This window comes from Ambystoma mexicanum, chromosome 12, assembly GCF_040938575.1.
Source record: "Ambystoma mexicanum isolate Mex_15411 chromosome 12, UKY_AmexF1_1, whole genome shotgun sequence".
Taxonomy (NCBI): domain Eukaryota; kingdom Metazoa; phylum Chordata; class Amphibia; order Caudata; family Ambystomatidae; genus Ambystoma; species Ambystoma mexicanum.
In genome coordinates, this window is record NC_090936.1 from 1,029,231,632 (window position 1) to 1,029,250,892 (window position 19,261).

Below are 19,261 nucleotides of genomic sequence, written 5' to 3' on the forward strand. Positions count from 1 at the left end.
AAGAAGCATGTGAGTATCCGCCTGGTATGGGGGGAAGAGAGAGAGCATTACCTTACAAATGCATGTCTGTAACTCACTCTGCTTGTCAGCATTTCCCGAAGTGTGCATCTCTAAAGTTCCATGGTTAGAGCATGCGTCCGAGAATAGTGTAACCTGAACAGCCCATGCGCAAGTGTTTTATTAAGACTTATTGATACTCGTTTTCATGCCAACCTGTTCTGCATTATATGGTTGGGTAGGGGAATAACTTCTTTGAATAACTTCAGACATCCAGGAAAGATGAGATGTTGTAAACACAAAGTGGCAGGACACCTCCCTGTTTCATATATTTAGAGCCCTTAGTCCTCCCACTAGTGTGGTAGTCCCTCCTGTTACATGTTTGTCTAGTTACAGCTAGTGCTGTATTAGGGACTCACAGATTGGCCAGCACTGTGTTTACCACTAAGGGCACTCCTTAGCTAATCATTCCATCTGTTTCTTATAGCACTTTCTGACCTTTGTGTTCAGGAACAGGTGCCAGCCAATCTGGATCTGATTCACCAGCCCTACATCAATTAGAAACATATGCCTTTTTTAAGAATTCGAACACTGAACCTATTCCCTTACATTGATTCCCTTTCTCCATCGTTCCACCATTCAGGAAGGAACAAACACTAAGTTTCACAAAATTAATAAAATCATCCAAGGCCCCACTCTCTTTAACATGCAGGGGGGCAACCAACATATATAGCTTCCACAACATCTGGAGATGAACTCCTGATATTAAAGAAGAAATGCTTCAAGTCCATGGACACTTCTTACATGAGTACCTGAGAGTAAGTCTAGGCCTCACAGTTCCTAATGAACCTGCTCTATTCCTCGAAGATCAGGAGTACATAACGGGCTTCAGCCAAATCACTAATAAATTAAGTAGAGACCTGATGGTCCTCACCAAAACAACAGCAGAACGGATTCACACCAGAATCAAAGAACTTGCGTGAGAAGAGAAGTTTTTGACCAACACCAGTCTAGAGAATGCACAGGAAAAACTGAAGGAAATCAATTCAGCAATGGACCAATTTAAATCTGACACTCTAGAAAAAAAGCATAAAAAACTTGCACAGGACATAAAGAATTTTAAATTGGAAAATATTTACCCTTACCTATAACCGGAATATAAAGAGAACAAGGAGAAGTAGATGACACATAACACTGTGGGAACACCAAGGCAAAGAAGAAAATGGGTGACCTTCTCAGACACATCCAGTTCTGAATGCAGTCCTGATGACCAATACAGCAACTACAGTGGACACCCTTACCGAAGACCATATCCCACTCACTGCTGCCTCCTTTTTTAAGAAGAGGGGCCCCAGAGGCAATTTCTGGTGTCTCCCTCCAATTCAGCAATTCCACTACCCCAGCTGGAGATAGCCACGAGGGAGGAGACACAATCAGTGGAGATAAAATACTACAGAGACTTCCCTATTTTTAATCTTTTGGGTCTCAATCATACTGAAGAAGAATGATCAGTCCTTTCCAAAGGTCTGTCCTATGTGCCAATGAACCTGACAAACTGGTTTAACTTAGACAAGGAGCTACATGGTTTCTTTAGAACAATACGCCTAAAAGCACATTTCAGAGACACGCAATACACCGAATCCTATGAAGACACAGGTCTATGGACAAAATCATCTTCTTGTCCGAATGAGAACGAAACCCCTGCGGCAATAATAAGCTTTGAGAAGTGTATCAAACAAGAAATAATTAAATTACAGAATGGGTCCAACACCCTTCGGCACAATCTCACTAACAAGGACCGTCAAGCTATTAAACATCTAGCAGACCTAGGGATAAAAAATGTCAGACAAGGGAGGGGGACTGTGATTCAAAACACAATCCAATATAAGAAGATGGTAGAGGATCTCTTGGAAGATGAGATGAACTGCAAAAACGCAAAAAGGACCCCACTCCCGAGATCAAGACCAAGATACAGAAAATCACCAGGTGCACCTAGGAACACGATGGATCACAGAAAAGGAGGAAGCATTCCTGAAAACATCTCAGGGCACGATCCCAGCATTTTATGCACTCCTGAAGATCCACAAATATATGGAAAAAAACCCTGGGAGACCAATAGTCTCTGGCTGTGGCTCAATTTTGGAGCCCCTCTGTAAGTTCATTGAATTCTTCTTGAAACCACTGAGCCATCAAACACCGATTTATCGCAAGGACACCATGTCGACCATTTCCACTTATGAGAATACACGCTTCGAAAAGTTCAAACAAATTCTGGTGACAATGGACATAAAAGCCCTGTATACCATTATCCCAAAGGAAGCAGCATTTGAGTGCATGAAGGGCCACCTCATCCATCGCCTGACTCAGAGGAGAGTCCCAGTGAACTTTATAATAAAACTTCTAGAAAAGACCCTCACAAAGAATGATTTCACATTTGATGAAACATTCTTCCTCTAGACCTGCGGCACAGCCATGGGGGTGACCTTCGCTTCCAGCTTGGCAGTAATTTTATGGCGGAGTACGAAAGCACCTATGTTCTCTCGGCCAGTAATTCCTTTGCCAACAACCTTGTCAATTGGCATCATTACATTGAGGACAGTATCTTCATTTGGCAGGGCAACACCTTGTCACTAACTGAATACTACATCTGGATCAATGCTCAAACACCAGAGATTAAATGTACTATTAATAGTAGTTCAGATTCCATCAATTTCTTAGATCTGACAATAAAGGCCCAAGATGAAAAACTGGTATGCACTCTGTACAAAAAGGAGACAGATCGCAAAACCCTGCTGCACTACAGAAGCAGCCATCCCAAAAACCTCAGAGAAAATCTGCCATTTGGAGAATTCTTGAGAATGAGGAGGAACTGCACAGAAGTACATCAGTATAGACAACATGCAGCTGAGTTGGATGCAAGACTAAAAGCACAAGGGTATCCAAACAAACTGGTGAAAAACACCTGGAAAACAGCATTATGCACCCCAAGGGAAGCACTTCTGACACCAAAAATGAGGCCTACAGAACAGGACAGGATTACCTGTATAACCACATTCAGTCCAGAAACTACTAAGATCCAACATCTGACCAAACAATATTGACCCCTTATGATATGACATGGCATTTATAATGATATGATATGGCATTTATAATGCGCCTATGCACAAGTGCTTGAAGGCGTGACGAGGCAAGGGAGGGGAACAAAGGGAGGACAGACAATGATCCTACTAGGCCAGGTGTCATTCAGATCACGCAAGTGCATCAGAAGGGGGGGGTGAACAGTGCAATAAAAGAAGATAACAATAATAAGTAGCAGCAAGCAAGTGGCAAGTGCAAGGGTAAGTGCGGACATCAGGTGTCAGGGGCTGGTAGGGGGACTGTAGGGATACAGAAACAGTCACCAAGTGCAGGGGTTGCCAGGGGGGGCAGTGCAGGTAGGAGACACTGGCAGGGGAGTGACCTGGGCCCAAGATCAGAGGGTGTCCAGGTAGCCAGTGTAGTTCAGGTTTCAGCCAGAAGGTCAGCCGAGGAGAGGAGGAGAAAAGGCAGAAGCAAAGAGAAAGGTTTTGAGGTGCTTCCGGAACCGGAGATGGTACTCCTCAGTTTAAGGGTGGAGGGAGGCTGTTCCAGAGGGAGGAACCAGCCGAAGAAAGAGATCTACAGATTGTACAGATGAGCCTCCCAGATGAACCCAGCCCCAGGATGGCTCTTAAGCACTCAAAGAATCTGAAAGACTATCTGACACATGCCAGACTCAAGGAAGCTCCCAGAACAGGCTTGTGGAATCAAAGGGAACTTACGCGACACTACCCATGTGGAAGGTGCACAGTCTGCAAATTTAGCAGAAAAAACAAGACCTTCAAGGCGGATGGCAGAGACTGTACCCTGAGACACTTTACAAGCTGTAAAACCACCAATGTGATCTACATGTTGGAATGCCCATGCAGTCTAAGATATGTGGGCTAGACACAAAGATCAGTCAACAAATGAATTGGAGAACACCAATGCCGAATTCACTGCAAAACACAGAATGCTCCCCCTGGTTTTGCACTTTCTGGAATATCAACACAGCCCAGATGATATTTTTTTATATTTTAATGTTAAATTATTGGGGGTTTCTGAAAGATTACTACTGGGCAACGTGCATTAGAAACTTGTTTTCATTACTTTTTTTTTTAAGCCCATAATATACAATATTATAGCACATTTTTGAAGGTCTTCAAAACTACACACCATACTATAGTTTCAATAGGTGCATTACACATTTTGGTGTACATCCGGTGAAAACATCCATAAAAAAAAAAGAATAACTGCATTCAAAGAAACAAATGTCTCCAACAGCAGGCATTATTCCTAGCCGTAGGGCACATGCAGGACTAAGAGTCCAGATCCACATTAATATCTTGAACACCTCTTTCATTTGCATTTTCAAAGCTGTTTTTACCATGTAGCTGCTTGAGGTGTTTCCTCAAGACCGGTTTGGGTGCAAACACCATATCAAAGTAATTACATTTATGGGGTTTATCGCGACTATGAAAATTTAGATGATCTTGCAGTGAACTTTTTTGAGAAAATGTTTTCCTGCAGATCTTGCACTGAAAAAGCTTTGTTCCAGCATGCACTCCCATGTGCCTGTGCAGATTGCCTTTAGAGTTAATGTTTTCCCACAGAGAAACACATGAACAGTTTGTGCAGTTTTAAATGATTGTCATAGCTTTCTAAATGACGCAATACTCTTGTGCACTTTGGAAACTGGTGATGCCACTGAAGGCCTTTCTGCATCATCCTGTTCATGGGTCCAAATGTTTCTTTAGATGAAAACCCAATGTCTCTACCAGCATCCGAGAGATCATAGTTAAGAAGGTTGTTGTCTTCTATTTCATCGACTTTATTTTCTACAGTTAAATTTATTAGGGAGTGTTGGGGATCTGATACATGCAAAGAGGACTATTCCGCAGAAATAATCTGTTTCCGATTTTTCTTAACAGCTGCATCTCCAATTGATTCCATTTTAACAATCTGAATATCACTATCATCAATCTCACCACTATCCTCAGAGTGTGGACTACAAGGAGAACTTGGCAGCATTGGGTCCTCTGCCTCAGCATTCTCATCATCCTCATCTCTCTTTAACTCAGAGAAATTACTTTCCTCTTCACATTTTTCCACACTATCCAAAGTGTCTTTTGGCTTTATGAACTTCCAGAGTGCCTGTATACACTGTTACACAACATGGCTCATTTGGAGAAAGCTGGCAGCAGTAAGGTAATTTACAAGCTCAATTTACGGGAATTGCAGCATACCACTATAGCAGGTGGTAGTTGCCTTCCCGCTTCAGAACTTTGCAAGATTGAGATTTCCACCTCTTGTTCATGTAAGGGAGAAAGGGTCATTTTGACCCTCCCTACTTCCCGTATGAAGTGGAAGTTATGCTCATTCAATTGCTGGAGACATCCCTGGGTCTGAACTACTGGCGACAGAGCTTGGAAGCCATTGCATGACACATAACAAACTCAATTTTATGCGTCCCCAAACTCCATTTTGTATTATTCCCGACACCATCTTGTACTAGGCTGCACTGGGATTTCTAATAAGCTCTCTCTCTGCCTTCTCCCAGCACCGCGCACAGCTCACCCCCACCTCCTCCCATGTCTGTGCCGGGGCTGTCCTGTTCTCACAGAAGCTTGGGCGCGAATTGTTGCAAACTGACAATGTATTTCTTCTCTTCCTCTGAGATCATTGCCCTGTGTGTGACCGGGCTGAAGCCCGGCTTGTGAAAACCATCCGTCTCCACAAACCTCCCCCAGCTCCTCCAAACCCCCCACCTTTAGGAATTATTGCCTGTATAACCCTTGCTTCCCAGTGTTTCTTTCATGTAGCAGATGGCGAGACCCATCCCCGTGGGCCACCCATATAACCAATCCAGTGTGATCATCTATTCTCCCTGTACTAACACCTATCAATCCATTCATTTGAACAATGAGGCACCATGCCGATGAATCTCAGGAGGGCACCCTCAGATAAGGCACCTGGACCATTGCACCCCTGTCCCTACTGAGGCCCAGGTCAAGAATGTGTGCCTTTTACTACAATTTATAGACGACCCTGCATATTTATATGAAGCTTTATGTCTTATATTAATCACTACATGCCAATAAGTACTGTATAGCTTAGATTAGTTAGAGGACTGATGGTGTGGACTCAGCCTTACCTTCACCCCTCCTAGATGAGCCCAGCCGACCCACATACCACACGATGCAACAAGTTCAGCACCAGCCAATCGAGTAGCACCATCACCTTATAGGGTATAATGTATTAGACTAAACAAGCCAATGAAGTGGCACCATGTAACACTTATAGAAATCGTCATCAATGACGAGGAGTGTGGTTAAAATGTCATGTTTCTGTATTGTTGGGCGAGTCCTCTCAGAGTAGCAGAGTCCTCTGCATGCCTCATTTCATTATTATATAAAGCATGTTTGACTCGCAATTTGTTTCCTGGTCTCATTCCCTACTGGGGTGCATCCATTTATTCTGGGTTCTGGTTTTGTATTTTGGAGAATGACCACTTTCATTTGGTGACCCCAACATGATGATATGGGAAAGCCCCCGAGCATGGCAGCGAGATCCGGGACACCCCCAACAAGACTGCCTCCCCCTACGGCTGACTGTTACCTTAAATCATGTACGCTCCTGAACAGATTTCGCGTGTCCCGAATTTGCAAATGCCCAACCTACTGCTCGCTGGAGCCGGGTTCGGCTCTTGATTGGGGGCGGCACCCGGATTGTGGATAGACCACGCACGGAGGCTCTCAGATCAACACAGACACGTGAGTATTGATTGCAAGAAAAACTAAAGGAGGGATTAGGGTAGTGGTAATAGAGACAGATTAAGTAATTGGGGAACAACTAGTGGGTTTAGAGCAATTTGTTCCTTTCTTTCTGCATATGGCCATTGGGACTTTGTATAAGGTGAAAAAATAAGAGGAGATACGGGAACCTAGCTCTGAAAGGTGGTGGAAGGTGGCGCCGCGTAGAACTGTCTTAACCAGTACAGGATTATAGAGGATGAAAAATAAATAAGTGGGAGTCTTGTATATGGAGAAGACTCAGAAAATATTAGTTACTTTCCTTCTTTACTCTTGGTAAAGTTGATTAGAGGTCGGCCCAAAAGGGGCCAGGAGGGGTGACCGTGAAGAGTGAATGACGGGGAAAAGACTCTGGGTCCATAGCAGGGGGTAATAATTAATAAGGGAAGCACGGGTACATGTTTCATGTTCTTTGTCATGAGTCGGGTTCGTCAGTGTGTCACGTCAATGTGTTAAGTCTTTGATGTTCTTTGATTATTTGTCATCATTATGAAATGTTCAAAATTTGACTGAAAGAGTAATCACAATGTTTTAGTGTATAGAATAAGGGTTGTTTTGAAAAAGAAATGTATCCAGATAAAGAATTGATAGTTGATAGTAGCGATTGAGGCATCTATACATATATACGTACTTAACCAGTAAATACAAACAACAGGTGCAGACACGCCCCTCTTGCACATATGTCAACACCTCCCATTATACAGTGAGAAGATAAAAAAGTATCATGAGCAATAGTTAACGGAAATCAAGGGGGATGGGTCATCCATGATATGGCCAAAAGGAGGGTCTTTTGATAAGACAGTACTGGACCTTGCGGCAACATACCTATCGATTAAATACAAGGGAAAGCAGTTCCAAAAGAGAAGAGAAGTTTTAGACCTTTGGCACATGTTTGAGTAGGTTCCACATGCTAAAAACAAAGATAGAGAGTCACAGCCTGCAGTGGCAGCAACTCAGGAAGAGGGAGGGGAAGGAAAAGGTAAGAGGGAAGAACCTAAAAAGCTTTACCCATTGATGACCAAACCCACTGAAGTATAGTGTATCCTACTAGTCCATATGGTCCAAAAAGCACACCCCCAAATGACATAGGACAAATAACCTGAAATATAGAAGACCACAGGAAGTTGATCAGGTATGTGCAGGGCAAGGGAGTGTGATATCCAAGAGGGAAGAGGAATGTTGGAGCGCTATTGAGGAGTACGAGGAAGGAGCAATAGCAGGAGGCCTGAAGGTACAGTACATGACACCACAGGTGGCTGGGGAAGAAGAGAGGTGGGAGGGAAGGTTGAGAAACAGGATGTGAAGGATGGTATTAGCAAAATTGAAAGGGACAAAGGCAGGTAAAGGAAAAGAAAGGACACATTTACAGATGCCTCTCATTCACAAGGGGGTTGGGAGGCCTCACTATGTGCCTTCAGCACTAATGGATAAAGCCAATTTGTTCAAGACGCTGTCCCCGATTTCTGGGGGTGCATGTAAGTGGATATATGCTTTTGAGAAAAACACTACCGGGGTTGCACAAGCAATAGGAGATGTCAAGAGTTTATTAGTGTCCGCAGTGGGTTATCAAGCAAACAGAGTGTGGGTGAATGAAGGGTTCCCGGGAGTAATAATAGATTGTAACCGCCACAATGGAGCTTCATTTAATAATGTGAGGGAACAGGTATGGGATGCATTACGAAAGAACCTTCCCCGATACTCCACATTTGAACTCAGTGATGCAGTGTACAATCGGGAGGATGAAGACTCTGCAACTTACATACTTCGGGTGCAGGATATGTGGAGGGCGGAGACGGGCACCGTTTGGGACCAGTCTACCTCCCTCTTTTATTTCATTATCATACAAGGCCACTCGAAGGAAGTGCCGAAGGCCTTGGTCAAAATTGCGGGGATAGAAGCCAAGGGTTGGCCTGAAATACAAATCATTATAGCGCATCACAGTAGGAGGATCAAGGAAAGGAGAGGAAATTGCACAACATAGATTATCAGATGAAGCAACGCCTGTACAAAATAAATTGGTGAAGGTTGCAGCCGTAGCAGCCGCCCTCCCCATAGACAGACTGAGAGCTGGAGAGGAGGGGAGGGAAGCATTACAAGCGACAATTGCTGCAACTTGGACAGCAAACAGGCAGGAACAATGGTCTGGAGAGGAGCAGTACAGGGGGCCCCAATGGTAAGGAAGGCCTGGACGAGGAAGGGGTGGGTACCGAAGCCAGAGAGGAGGCCATGGGGGACAGGGACCCAAAGGAGGGACAAGGAGTATGTTGGTCATGTGGGAGGTGGGGCCACTTTGTGAGGGAATGTTTCACCCGTCCCTTGGCATACTATCCATATGCACCAGGGATGACCAATAAACAGCAGTATGGTCATTCCCACCCAGGCAGCCCCTAGGGATGACCCATGGGTGGATACAGACAAGAGGATCAGGTCGACACCCGCCATATACAATAGTGGAGAGCACCGCCCCAAGGGACACAGCAACGATTAACACGGCAGACCCAAATGGTGAACACACACAGTAACCCTTTTGTCACTACTGCTAATGGTAGGGGAACATTTTCTTTCTCAGGGACAAAAACACATCCAGAAAGCACTTGCGTGTCCAATCTTATCAACTACCGTAGGTCCAGATGAGGAACCACTGGTGGGGGCAGAGATAGGTAATAGACAGTTCATGTTCATGGTGGACTCAGGGGCAGAAAAATCGTACCTATTGGAAGGCTGTTTTTCGTTGTCAGGCCGAAAGTTGGAAACACAGGTTTTATTTCGGGCTGTGGTCACGGTTCCATACACTAAAGATTTAGACATCACAGTAGGTGAAAAGACAGTGCAAGCACCCCTATTGTACCACAAAGACTCACCGATAAATTAGCTGGGGAGGGACCTCCTCAGAAAGCTCAATATGACTATCTCCTTTACTGAAAGAGGCAGAGTGTGTTTAACCGCGAGAATATTCCCCCTCCAAGCGATACAATTGCAAATGACATAACTGTCCGGGGAGTGCCTGTTGACACAGACATGTTTGTGTAAGGAATACAGGTCTTGGCAAAAGTGGTGCCTGAGATAACACGACAAGAATGGAGAATACCTCTGACTTTGTTTTCCACCCCATAGCTGCCCCTGAGGTGGTGCCTGGGATTAAATTATCCCTAGATTTGCAGGGTGTACAAGTGTCAGCGACATGTATCGCAGTGATAGGTTTGGACACATATGGAAGCGAGTGGCAAACAGTCCTATTATAGACCGCAACATAGCACTGCGTGATCTAACAGATGAAGATCTATTCACTGACAATGACAATGATGGAGAGATCATAATGGAAATTTGCATGCCCTTTGACATAATGATTCAGCACAGACAAGTGACAAATCCCCTCATGGCCATTGTCAGTGCATCCCCAACATTTTTCAATGAAGACAGGCAACAGGTGCCCACCAAACTATGGACGACTAATCCCCCATGATGTAGGGCTCTTACAGAATGTGATACCAATTAAGATAAAACTCAAACCTGGGGTAGTACTGCCCCATGTGAAACAATACCCCCTGTCAAGGGAATCAGAAGAAGGAGTAAAAGAGACAATACATGCATTACTACAATAAGGCATTATAGTGCCATCAAATTCACCATGTAACACAGCAATGTATCCAATTAAAAAGGCAAAGGGAGCGGCTTGGAGGATGATAGAGGACTTAAGACCACTTAATTACATCATACAGAAGGAGTTTCCCTTGTCCCCAACCCCACATCAATTTTGTGCAGCATTTCAAAATCTACCACGTGTTTCACAGTGGTAGACTTGAAAAATGCTTTTTTCTCGGGTCCACTGGACCCAGATTCACAATACTTGACAGCATTCACCCTAGGGGGGAAAGGTATGAACATTGCAGGTTACCCCAAGGTTACTCTGAAAGCCTGAGCATTTTTAACAGGATACTGCATGAAGATCTAGGAAATATCGATGTCAAAAGTACAGTAATACAATACGTTGATGACCTGTTGGTATGTGGCGGAGATAATAATAATAATTTAGCAATTATATAGTGCTACGAACCCTCAGGTATCTGAGTGCTGCTTATTATTAACCACAGTGTGTGGTATTCATTTATCAACCTCGAAGGATGAAAGGCTGAGTTTGGCCCTGCCAGGATTTGAATCTGCGTCAGTATGCTCTGCATAGATGTCAAAGTGAGTGTTCTACTCGCTGTGCTATCGGACCAGACTAGAATATGAAGAACAGTGTAAGGCAGACTCCATCACATTGCTAATTTATTGGCACAGAAGGGGTACAAGGTAGACAAGCACATACTTCCCAATAGAGCAGCAGCTGTGCGCGCAACAATCCGACCCAAAACATTTAAAGACATGCAGAAATTTCTTGCCATATGTAACTACTGACAAGCATGGATTTTAGACTATGCAGCATACACAAGGCCCTTGTTACAGGCACTAAAAGAAGCACAGCGAGAAAACACAGCACTTACATGGACACAAGAAATGAACACTGACTTTAATGCATTGAAAGAGCTCACCGATTTCTTAGGTAGGGGGATTCAGCAGCAAATACAATTTTATGTCTTTTGATTTCAACATCTTCAATGTGCACAGTCACGTCACAAGATTTCTTTTCTGTCCTCAGTTTATTCATGGTCTGCAACATCGAATCACCATAATTACCAAATTTGAACTATTGGTGATCCGATCACTCACACATTGTTGCAGATCTGATACTGCCTAGAAACCAAAAAGGTTCACTTCATAAAGGGAGGCCTTGTGTTGCTTTTATTATCAATTGAAACTTTTAAGGTCCATATGAAAGCGGATTGCATTGTGTTTGTTTAAATGTTTGCCGACACTTTCTGAGATGATATTAAATGGTGGATGATCAACAAGGTGACTAATGACACAAACATCAGCAACAACTTTAATCAAAAGGAAGCGTGGTGGATATTCAAATTAATAACCATAACCACTGGGCTCAACAAGGCTACACAGTCTTTCCCAGAATTGAACTCGGTCTCCTCCCTGCACCTAGCTCTCTTCTACAGTACATCACCCCTTCAGATCTTCAGGCCCCACTACTAGGAATGAGCAATGCACTTGCTGGCCCTGGTTCATGTATTCCTCTATGCCTCTGACCTAAACTCTGCCAGCAACATAACTCTGTACAGGAGCTGGAGTACCCCTGAGAGGTGTACCATGGAAGGGGCACCTGAGTCTTTAACAACAAGTGGCACCGGCCCCTTTACCACGAGATATGAGATTGCATGGCAGTCCCCTGAAGAGGAGACAGCTCCCTCCATTAGACCACAGTGTACTCAGCACTCTCCCTTCAACAAGCCTGCGGCTTCCCACATGCTTATCTCCCCTTTGTTTTGCACTATAAAATTACAATTTACTTGTGGCTTCAGCAAAGTTAAGAAAACTATAAGCAAATGTATACCATATAATGCACAACAGATTGGCATGACAAAGAGTGTCAATAAGTCTTAATAAACACCCATGCATGGCCTGTTCAGGTTACACTATTCTCGGATGCATGCACGACAGAGCTCTAAGTAACAGCTCCAACCATGGAGCTTTAAAGATGCACACCGCGGGAGACGCTGACAAGCTGAGCGAGTTACAGACACGCATTTGCAAGTTAACGCTCTCTGACTTCCCTCCATTCCAGGCCCATCCTCACATGCTTCTTCAAGCATAGGAAATGGACTATGTAACCCACTTAGAGGGCACAGACTAATGCTAATCATTGTCCGCATTAACTTAGATCAGGCTGAAAAGCTGTTGTTCTTCTTTTTCCTTTTCTCTACAGCACACATCCTAACAGTCATGTGTGCCACAGAGAAGTTTAAGACCTTCCTACCTCACTAACACTCAATATCCTACAGACCTGGAATCCATTTGAACCACTAGTGGGGTACGGGCAACAGGAAAGTAACATTCATTTTGGGTTTACAAAAAACAAATAAGCCCGTTCACGTTAAGGGGCAGTAGTGCACAATTATGTCATCCATATCGGAACCTAACACACCCCTTAAAACACTCTATCCACAGTATGCCTGTCTAAGGCTGAGGGCCATTTGGATCCAATAAGAACAGTGACCCAAGCCACACATTACTCGCAGATACGGAGTGGCCCTTTAGAAGGCGGGCGTGGAAACCAGTCCATGCTCCATCCGCCACCCCAAGGTTTCGAGAACACACCCAAGGTCAGTGCTTTTCCTCACATGAGGACTAGAGACCACCAACATAGTCTCTCTCCTTCTTTATTGCACCCCTTTTCTAGGAATCTATTAACCTAGGTTTTTAATTTCAATAAATCTAAAACAGTACATATATATATGTGTCCCTCTCCCCCCACAGAGAGACACAATCCAAGGCCTGGAAGAAGGCACACTCACCAAGAGCCAAAACGCAACTTGGGCCAAGCACATTTGATGGTGAGTAGTCCACTAGACACAGAGGGCACACCACCCTGGTGTAGAGCTATGGATTGGTCACCTCTCTCACTCTTTTTTTAACCTATGTTAGCTTTTAAACAAAGACACATGTATAGACCCTGTGTCACAGAATCACACTATTAGAACAAGATTAATTATGTTTGGTGTATTTTGTTTGCAAATATGAATAAAGCATAAACTAGACCATCTCTGAGTAAAATTGATGGTACACACACCAACATTGGTATAGTCTGGTTTTCCCTGTACATGTGTATGTATATATGTGTCTTTTTGAAATAAGAACACATTAGTTTGTATATTCAATGTACTATGCTTTTGTGGCATTTTAAATAAAAAACGAAAAAGTAAAAAAGTAGAAAGTTAAACCAGCCAATTAAAGAAAGCTGGTCAGAAACGATCAAGGTGTTGTTGTGTTTTGCAGCGTTGCAGACTGATCCTGCAAACATAAACCAGACTTGTGACTGGATGCTAAGAGCAAAATATTTAAAGCTAATGTACTCTTTGATTGACTTCGGACATCCTTGAATGATGAGATGTTTTAAACACAAAGTGGCAGGACACCTCCCTGTTTCATATATTTAGAACCCTTAGTCCTCCCACTAGTAGCACCGTCCCTCCTGTTACATTTTTGTCTTCAGAAATGAGCCAGGAATAATACAAGAGGTTTTCAACTACATCTGTACACCCCCAGGGAAAGTTGTCCATTTAAAACCATATATAAAACATGAGATCAGAAAAGGAAGAAGTGGAGAACTGGACTATTCTAGTTCAAAGTATGACCTTTTGGACTCCACAGTGCAATGGACACATTTCAAAGGTTGATGGACCATGTTCTTCCGCCTTACTCTTCTTTCTGAAGCGCTTAAATTGATGAAAAAATTATTCATAGTAGGACATGGAAAGAACACATACACCATCTTTATGTAGTTGTTAGAGCCTTAAGGAAGACCAGCCTTGCGGCAAACCCATACAACTTCCACTTGGCCCAGTCAGCAGTTACATTTCTCAGGTGTTTTGTGGGAAATGGGCCTGTCCAACCTCAAAGTGAAAAGGTGAAATCTGTCCAAGAAATCCCAGTTCCCATAAACAAAAAAGATCTGAGGGCCTTTTCAGGGTTAGTGGGGTATTATAGATGCGTCATCCCCAATTATTCTACTATCACCTCTTGCCTCAGTGACAACCTTAGAAATGCAGAACCCCAAAATGTAAATTGGAGCACTGAAGACCAAAGTTGCTTTGATAAACGCAAATATATTTTATGCAGTGAACCAGTGTTAAAAGTTGCTGATTTTAACAAAGATATTTTTCTTGCAGACATATGCTTCACATGTCGGGTTGGGGATGTTCTTTCCCAAGATTACAATGGCTTTGAATATCTGATTCTTGATATCAGATGGAAGCTATACCCCAGGGAAAGTAACTATGCCACAGTTGAACTTGAGGCTCCAGCCATAATGTAGGCAGTCACATATCTCAAATATTACCTTACTCGCAGAAAATGTAAGCTGGTCAATGATCATTCTCCATTAACATGGATGAGTCTCTGTAAAAACACCAATGCAAGAGTCATGTGCCGGTTCCTAGATATTCAGCCCTATTGTTTCACAGTAGAACACTGCAAAGGGAGAGACCAGGTAAATGTCGACGTCCTTTCCCATTTCCCAATAGATGTTGAAAGAACCAGCAGCATTGAAGGAAGGGTATGTGATGAATCTGATGATGTCATTACCCCTTTCCCAGAGGTATCCTTCACCTCATGTGGCCAGGGGACGGCAGATGCTACCTGATCCTGACCCTAGGGTGGCTATTTGAGGGAGGATCACATGGGGGGAGGCAACCCTCTGGGAAGGGACAGTCATCATTGGGATGAGACATGGTATCCATGTTCCCTTTTAGGGATACCCCCTCAATACCTCAAGCCCTCATGGCATATTGTGACAGTGATACACAATATTCTCTAAAACATAGCCACAACATTTCTAAACATCATCTAGTTATATGGAACATGCAAGTTAGCGAGTGAGGGTCTAAACTGTCTGCTTTTGCCCACGCAAAAATCTTGAGAACGGACCAAGCTGCAATGCACAGTTCACAGAATAGGTGTACCCGTTATCACCTAATAATTAGAACAGCTGTTTGAGGTTGTGACATGCTTTGCGCTCATACCTTTGTTCCATTGTCTATTATCAATAACTAGATTTGCTAGTAACTCAATTAAGATTCTTTATTATGATGCAGCGTCAGCCGACACGTGTTTCGACTAAGCGTCGTTTTCAAGGCTGACATCATACAAATAAATATAGACGTGTCCAAGATCACAAACATAAAGTTAAAGGGGTCGATTCATGGAAATAATGTGCGCCGAAAATTCCCGCACAGAGGTGCCAAATGTGCGAAAATCGCAGTGCAAGTGCGAAAATCGCAGGGAAACCAGCGCACAGCGATTCATGGAAGTCCGTGCGCGAGAAAAACATTGGATGTGTGCTAAAAATGTGCGCCGCGCACGCCGGCACAAAGGTGATCCAACAGCGTGCGCCTCGGCCACTGCAAAATGTCACATAGCGCGGCGCACATCACAAAAGTAGGCGGAACACGGGGCGTAACACTCGGAATGGGGAACAACGCGTGAAAATATGGGCATCACGGGGGAAGTACAGGAGGCAAGTGCGCGGAACGCCCACACGCTCGCCTACAACCCGTATTCATGGAATCGAATAGGGCAAACCAGCACACGGTCAAAGACGCGCACAGGGCCAAACAAGTACGCCACAAGAAAGCAGGCGGTAGCGCCCCTGCGACTGAAAAAAATGTGCACCAAAATGTGCGCTAAAAAAAAGCACCCATATACAGCCATGATGAATGGGCCATACAGTGGCCCTCTAGGACAAATGAGGTGCAACGGGGTACCGACAAACACGGACACCCGCTGTGTGAAAAATAGCGTGTGCGTGTGTTCCTGGGTCCGCGGGAAGTTCCACACGCGATTGTCCTGAGTATGTGTACTTCGGGGTGCACGGGAAGTTCCACACGCGATTAGCCTGGGTACGTGTACTACGGGGTGCGCGGGAAGTTACTCACACGATTGTCCTGGGTACGTGTACTTCGGGGTGCGCGGGAAGTTCCACACGCGTTTAGCCTGGGTACGTGTACTACGGGGTGTGCGGGAAGTTCAACACGCGATTAGCCTGGGTAAGTGTACTACGGGGTGCGCGGGAAGTTCCACACGCGATTGGCCTGGGTACGTGTACTTCAGGGTGCGCGGGAAGTTCCACACACGATTGGCCTGGGTATGTGTACTTCGGGGTGCGTGAGAAGTTCCACACGCTATTGGCCTGGGTACGTGTATTCCGAGGTGCGCGGGAAGATTCGCACGCAATTTCAGCAGGGTACGTGCATTTCGGTGGTGCCAGGGAATGCTACATGTGATTTGGCCATGTGGGTCCTCCCAGGTGTTCCCTCTACACCCTCCACGTCCCCTGCAGGCAGCCCACATGACAGGGGACTACCCTGCACCCCTGCTCATGTCCCACAGGCAACTCATCCACCATGGCCATGCCCACCAGCCAACCCACATGTCACCTTGCACTACTGATCACCAACACATGTCTCCCATCACCCCCACCCCCCAGCAGTGCAGGGGCAGCCTCCACCAGGCCCCCACTCATGTCTCCCACCACCCCCAACCCCCCAGCAGTGCAAGGGCAGCCTCCACCAGGACCCCACTCATGTCTCCCACCTCCCCCACCCCCCAGCCACCAGGGGCAGCCTCCACCAGGCCCCCACTCATGTCCCCTATCACCCCCCCTGCCACCAGGGGCAGCCTCCACCATGCCCCCACTCATGTCCCCTATCACCCCCACCACCCAGCCACCAGGGGCAGCCTCCACCAGGCCCCCACTCATGTCCCCTATCACCCCCACCCCCCAGCAGTGCAGGGGCAGCCTCCACCAGGCCCCCACTCATGTCTCCTTGCACCCCCACCCCCCAGCCACCAGGGGCAGCCTCCACCAGGCCCCCACCCATGTCTACCACCACCCACACCCCCCAGCCACAAGGGGCAGCCTCCACCAGGCCCCCACTCATGACCCCTATCACCCCCACCCCCCAGCAGTGCAGGGGCAGCCTCCACCAGGCCCCCACTCATGTCCCCTATCACCCCCACCCCCCAGCAGTGCAGGGGTAGCCTCCACCAGGCCCCCACTCATGTCTCCCACTACCCTCACTCCCCAGCAGTGCAGGGGCACCCTCCGCCAGGCCCCCACTAATGTTTCACTGCACCCCCACCCCCCAGCCACCAGGGGCAGCCTCCACCAGGCCCCCACCCATGTCTACCACCACCCCCACCCCCCAGCAGTACAGGGGCAGCCCCCACCAGGCCCCCATTCATGTCTCCCACCACCCCACCCCCCAGCAGTGCAGGGGCAGCCTCCACCAGGCCCCCACTCATGTCTCCCTGCACCCCCACACCCCAGCCACCAGGGGCAGCCTCCACCAGGCCCCCACCCATGTCTACCACCACCCCCACCCCCCAGCCACCAGGGGCAGCCTCCACCAGGCCCCCACTCATGTCCCCTATCACCCCCACCCCCCAGCAGTGCCGGGGCAGCCTCCACCAGGCCCCCACTCATGTCTCCCACCACCCCCAGCCACCAGGGCAGCCTCCACCAGGCCCCAACTCTTGTCCCCTATCACCCCCACCCCCCAGCCACCAGGGGCAGACTCCACCAGGCCCCCACTCATGTCCCCTATCACCCCCAACCCCCAGCAGTGCAGGGGCAGCCTCCACCAGGCCCCCACTCATGTCTCCCACCACCCCCACCCCCCACCCACCAGGGCCAGTCTCCACCAGGCCCCCACTCATGTCCCCTATCACCCCCACCCCCCAGCAGTACAGGGGCAGCCTCCACCAGGCCCCCACTCATGTCTCTCACCACCCCCACCCCCCAGCAGTGCAGGGGCAGCCTCCACCAGGCCCTCACTCATGTCTCCCTGCACCCACACCCCCCAGCCACCAGAGTCAGCCTCCACTAGGCCCCCACCCATGTCTACCACCACCCCCACCCCCCAGGCACCAGGGGCAGCCTCCACCAGGCCCCACTCATGTCCCCTATAACCCCCGCCCCCCAGCAGTGCAGGGGCAGCCTCCACCAGGCCCCCACTCATGTCTCCCTGCACCCCCATCCCCAGCCACCAGGGGCAGCCTCCACCAGGCCCCCACTCATGTCCCCTATCACCCCCACCCCCCAGCCACCAGGGGCAGCGTCCACCAGGCCCCCACTCATGTCCCCTATCACCCCCACCCCCCAGCAGTGCAGGGGCAGCCTCCACCAGGCCCCCACTCATGACTCCCACCACCCCCACCCCCACCCACCAGGGGCAGCCTCCACCAGGCCCCCACTCATGTCCCCTATCACCCCCACCCCCCAGCAGTGCAGGGGCAGCCTCCAAAAGGCCCCCACTCATGTCTCCCACCACCCCCACCCCCCAGCAGTGCAGGGGCAGCCTCCACCAGGCCCCCACTCATGTCTCCCTGCACCCTCACCCCCCAGCCACCAGGGGCAGCCTCCATCAGGCCCCCACCCATGTCTACCACCACCGCCACCCCCCAGCAGTGCAGGGGCAGCCCCCACCAGGCCCCCACTCATGTATACCCCCCCCACCCCGAGGAATGCAGGGGCAGCCTCCACCAGGCCCCCACTCATGTCTCCCTGCACCCCCACCCCCCAGCCACCAGGGGCAGCCTCCACCAGGCCCCCACCCATGTCTACCACCACCCCTACGCCCCAGCCACCAGGGGCAGCCTCCACCAGGCCCCCACTCATGTCCCCTATCACCCCCACCCCCAGCAGTGCAGGGGCAGCCTCCACCAGGCCCTCACTCATGTCTCCCACCATCCCCACGCCCCAGCCACCAGGGGCAGCCTCCAACAGG

At 47.6% G+C, this 19,261-nt stretch overlaps 1 pseudogene; it reads right to left on the minus strand.

Moving 5' to 3' along the window:
* Positions 1–4,373: 4,373 nt before the first annotated feature.
* LOC138514705 (zinc finger and BTB domain-containing protein 26-like) overlaps positions 4,374–19,261 on the minus strand; it is a 61,454-nt pseudogene continuing 46,566 nt past the window's right edge.